General features: G+C 41.8%; 1 long non-coding RNA gene across 1 annotated transcript; it reads right to left on the bottom strand.

Moving 5' to 3' along the window:
* Window positions 1-254: 254 nt before the first annotated feature.
* Window positions 255-4,621, bottom strand: LOC104851304. The gene is made up of 4 exons (XR_777173.1): window positions 4,492-4,621; window positions 2,480-2,775; window positions 1,177-1,247; window positions 255-505 (listed from the first exon to the last, which is right to left on the bottom strand). It is a non-coding gene; the product is annotated as an uncharacterized LOC104851304 (long non-coding RNA).
* Window positions 4,622-5,448: the final 827 nt, after the last annotated feature.

Below are 5,448 nucleotides of genomic sequence, written 5' to 3'. Positions count from 1 at the left end.
AACTGCCACTATTGTTCAGTCCCGGTTGTTATATAAAAGGAGAAAAAGAAATTGAAAATGGCATATGTCTTACAATGAGACAAACAGGGTTTAGAACCATGATTCACACATCAGGTAAGTCACTTAACGTTTCTAGATCTTATTTATTATTTTTAATCGGAAACTTTAAAACACTGACAAAAGGAATATGTTAGCATGTGGTAGGTGCTCAGACGAAGTTACCTAGGAAATTATCACTTATAAGAAGCCAGGAATTTTATTAATGCTCAGTGTGTCTTATTCCATTTAATCATCACAACATGATTAGGCTGATATTGCTATTGTTCATGTTTTCCAGAAGAAGAAAATGAGATCAGGAAAGATCTTGAAACTTTCCCAAAGTCACAGAGCTGGTAAATGGCAGGGCTGGGACTTAATCCAGGCAGTATGGTTCCAGAGCAGTATGGTAAACTTCAGTACTAGTTCACAATCCACAAACAGTTCCTGTTGGAACAGTACAGGGAATCTAGAAATAGAATAAAGATGGGCTTAGGAAACACAATAAAGATGGTACTTCAAACCAGAAGAAAAAGGATGAACTGGAACTCACTAAAATGTGCTGTAGTGACAGACTACCAGTTCAGTTCCTACTTCATACCACATAAAGTTTAGTAAACTAAAAGTACAAAAAATATACTGAGAAATATTGTTCCAATCATCAAATGAAACAAAGAACATCACAGTATCAGGAAAAACCAACAATTTTGACTAAATAAAAATACAGGGAAATCTTCTAGTTAGTAGGGTAAATGAGTTACCACTGTATATATAACAATATAAAGAGTTTCTGCAAAATCAGGAGGGAAAATTCAAGCAGTACAATAGTAATATGGTAAATGATATGATAGAAATATGATAAAAAATTTCTCGAGCCAGGGATTTAGCTCAGCGGTTCTGCTGCCTGCCTCACAAGCACAAGGACCTGAGTTCAACCCCCAGTACCCCCCAAAATAAACAAACAAACAAATAAATAAATAAATAAATATCAAGGCAATTCTCTATGGAAATATTTATGGTGGCTAAGAAATATTAAAAAGCAACAAATTCCTCATAAGAGTAAAAGGCATGGATTTAAAATAATAGTAACATAATTCCATTTTCTACTTATTTCCTGGTAAAAATATAAAACTTCATTACCTGCAGTGTTGGCAATCATGTTGAGAAACAGGTACTTTCTTATACTTGTATGGCCGCACAAACGGATACCACTGTTTGGGATCATCATTTGACAACATTCATCAAAAATATGGTATAATCATAGAAAACGCACAATTCAAGCAACTGTCAATTGGAGAATGGTTGGCTAGATCGCAGTCAAACCAAACTGAAAAACTATGATGTAACCTTCAGAGAGAAGGAGTTGCACTTGTTGGCCTGCACAGTGTCATATATTCTGATAATTACAGAACAGTATAAAAATAATCCCAGTGATTCCCCAAAGCAAGTGAAAATGGAGTGTGAGCAGAGAATATTTTCTTTATACATATATGTACTGTTTCTTTCTTTCCAAAGTATATTTGAAATGCATGAAAAGTTGTCTGAAAAGTTTCAAATACAATTTGTTAACAGTGATTATTTCTGTAGAGTTGGCCTGGGAAAGGTAGGTTCATGGGGAACAGGGTTATGCTTTCAGTTTTATGTTATCATATGAATTTTTACAATATGTGTGTGTTAATTTTGTGCTAACAGAAATCCCGGAGAGGAAAATAATGCCAGACAACAAGAAAGAGACTGAAAATATCATCGCCAAGGTCAGGAGCTTCTATTGGCTTTTCTTTCATCTCTTTCTCTACAAACAGAGAATGGCTGAGAATATTCAGAAACTGAATGTGTTCCGTCAACCAGCCTTGCTGGCATTTATTCTAGAATACTCCGAGAATGGCAAGTCACTGCTGCAAAGCCATTAGCTATTGCTTTTTAATTCTCAGCAAGAATAAAAGAAGTCCTGGAAAACAGGGAAGGTCACTTCTCTACTCAAAATGAAAACAGGTGGCCTTGAGTATTACAAGTTTGACACTTTTAGCTCTGTCTTCACACCGGAAAGCTGTTAGGGAAGATCCTTAAACAAGCAAAAATGCAGCTGCTAGGAGAAGCGTGGGGTTCTGGGGGCAGACGAGGGGTGGCATCATAACATGAGGCCCCTCAGGCTCTTCCAGTCACACTCAGAGCCTTCAGAGGGGGCCCTAAGCCGTGCCAGCCTGCTGGCCTTGGAGACAGGTGAGTTGGCACAGCACTTCTCCAACCTTTGACTGTGAGTTCACCTGGAGGAAGCCAGAGGGCAGTGTCATGGCTTTCTCAACTGAAACTTCCACCCAGAACTGGGTGTGGGGCACAGGCATAGAAACCCAGCACCTGGGGAAGCTGAGGCAGGAGGATCACCATGAATCCAAAGACTACATAGTAAGTTCAAGGCCAAACTGGTCTACATAGTGAGACTTACCTGTCTCCAAAAACATCAAAGCAAAAGAAGAAAGGAAACGCCCAACCCAGGGATAATGATGGTGACTTTTTACAAGCTTGGAGTCCTTCTGCATCAACTCCATTTTCAGTTGCCTTGTTTCTCCTGCAGTCCCTCCTCAAGCTTTAGGTTGTGCTCAAAACTAACACCAGTTGGCCATGGGGGGATCACTGACTGACTTTCAGAGGTTCTCAATTCTCATATGACTCCGATGCTCCACTCTGGAACTGTCCGTTGGCTCCACTGTTCAAGAACCTCACACCCTGAGGATGGAGAAGCTGACCAACGAAAATAGGGATTGTACCAATAAGGAAAATGCGTACTGGTAAACAACACGTTCACTGCACTCCCACGGGGCAAATCACCAAGAATGACCGAGTCTCGACTTTCTCGTCTGTATGATGAGTATAAATATAAAGTTATTGAGAAGATTAGGGTAATACATAGGAGAGCACTTGTAATAATAAAGGAACTCTTTAATTATAACTATTCAGTATTACTCGCTATTCAAATATAAGATATTAATATCACTCACCACTGACTTTGAATAATAGGAGAAAATCTAAATGAACAAAATAAAAATAAAGAGATCACTAGGGAGGCTGAGGCAAGAGGATCTTGAGTTCGAGGCCAGCCTGGACTATGTAGTGAGACACTATGAATTAATTAACTAATTCAGCACAAGTTCTAGCATTCACAAGAAAAATGAATGCTGCCTTGAAAACAAATTAAGCAGGACCACAGTTTTAAAATGGAGTAAAATGGCAAAACTGTGGCCATATAAAGAGATCGATAGTTGCTAGAGATTGGAGGGAAGGAAGGACGAATGGGCAGAGCACAGAGGTCTTTTAGGGAAATCGAAGTAGCCATTTGATAGTCATGATACATGTCACACTGCACATGTGTAGATGAAACCTCACACGAACTGTGGATGTGGGAGGAGGAGGGTGTGTGTAGAGGGTCCCCGCTATATATAAGAATTCTCTGTACCTTCTTCCACCTTACCATGAACCTAAAACTCTCATAATTATTTTTTAACTTTTTGTTTTTTACCCTAGAAATCAGGAGGCTGAGGCAGCAGGATTGCAGCGAGTTCAAAACCAGCCTGGGCTACATAGTGAGACCCTGCCTCAAACCTCCACCAAAAAACAAATAAACTCTTCTTTTTAAAATGAAAGAACAAAATGGTAATTTTTGGAAGCACTGTTTTCTGGCATAGGCATATCTGTCCGGAACTGGTAACTAGGGGTCTCAGCATCCCGAGGATGAGGGGGAAGCCTTCAGTCTTGCTAACCGGGGATGGGAACAGACAGGAGCAGACAACCTCAGGAACCTGGAATGAGATCTAAGGACATCAGCGCTACTGTGTAGACAAGAAAAATGCCCAACTCCCTTCTTGAAATGTAAATAAAGGCCTTCTCAGGCTGCCTGTGTTCCCTGGCTCCCGGAGTGGCTTAGAGTGGGAACTACACACATTTGGAAAGATAGAGGCGTTAAGGTTTACTTTATGAAAAGCAAACATTTGTCCAACATTTAACTTGTTATGGTCTGCGTGGGCAGGACCATTAGATATCGCTTATTTCTCTAGAGGAAACAGGTCGCCTTCACGCCGGAGTAGAAAGCAGTCCCATTAGAGGGAGCAGCTCAGGAGGCTGAGATTGGTTTAAATTTCACCTGGGCCACGACCTTAGCAAGTGTTTCAAGACCCTTTCCGTGCTTAGTCTTCTTCAGCCATAGAATGGGATGACACGATGCTGACTTTACAGGTGTACCACGAGCATGAAGTAAAGTAACACGTGAAAACTCTACCGTGCAAGCAACAAATATTAGTCATTATTATCGTAACTAAGCAAATCCTTATCAATGGCAGATTGCCCATCGGCACAGGTGTGAAATCAGCATTTAATGAGACCACAATACTTTTTAGTGGCATTATCTCCTAAATCCAAATGTTCCCTGATATTAAGAAAAGGAAGATAAAAATTACCACTTACTGAAACAAAGGAATCAGAAACATGACTGCCTTGGCTTATTCCTTCACTCTCACCAAATAGAAGAGTGACAGGGACATTTTGGTTGCTTGACAGACGGTATGCCAAGGGATTTTAGTGGCACTGCTGGATGAGCTCCTGTCATACCCAAGGCTGATGTCACAATAACCTGGTATGTTAACAATGGCCCAGTAAAACAGTGCTGCTTTAACAGAAGCACAAATCTAAACTGATAGCACACAGAGCACAGCAAACCTTCACTGTGTCGCTGGGAACGGGATGGGAAGGCAGAGCGGAGGAGGGCAGAGAAGTAGGGCAGGGCCCGCCTGTCCCCTCTCCCTACGCACCGCCACTCTGGGCCACCTAACATTCTCTATCCTCTGTCTTCTCCAATCTCCCAAAGATTTCTGCCTGTAGAAGTCCAACAGTATCCCCCTCCCACAATCAATAGTTTTCATTTATACACTGTGTTAAATTAGTTTTAAGCCAAGCAGCACGCTAACCCCAAACCCTCATGTTCACTGTGGTCTGAGAGCCAGTCCCGCCAAAGTCTTGGAGAAGATCGTGCCCTTGAGGCCCAGCTGTCGGGGCCATTCTTGCCCTCTGCAGGCTCTCTGGTACTGAAACAAGCATTTCTCTTGGACGCCACAGCAGCCAGCTTGACCTGTGCCAGGATGGTTTTTTCCACATACAACAACTGTGCTTACGACTGTAAATTTACCATCAACTCTGCGTCACTGGGCTCCTCTGGTCTCATTCGGGTCTTCCTCCCCATTGCCAGGGCCATGCGAATGATCAGACTTCTCTCACCCAGAAACCTAATTTTTTCACTGGTCCTGGGGACTGATCCCAGCAAGTGCTGGGCTACATTCCCAGTCCTTTCTACAGATTGATTGATTGATTGCAGTACTGGGAATTAAATATAGGGCCTTCACACTGTTGCCCAGACTAGCCTCAAAC

This window comes from Fukomys damarensis, unplaced genomic scaffold, assembly GCF_012274545.1.
Source record: "Fukomys damarensis isolate Sample0158 unplaced genomic scaffold, DMR_v1.0_HiC HiC_scaffold_35, whole genome shotgun sequence".
NCBI classification, from domain to species: Eukaryota; Metazoa; Chordata; class Mammalia; order Rodentia; family Bathyergidae; genus Fukomys; species Fukomys damarensis.
The sequence above is the reverse complement of the archived record's forward strand: the minus strand, read 5'-3'. Positions and strand labels throughout refer to the sequence as shown.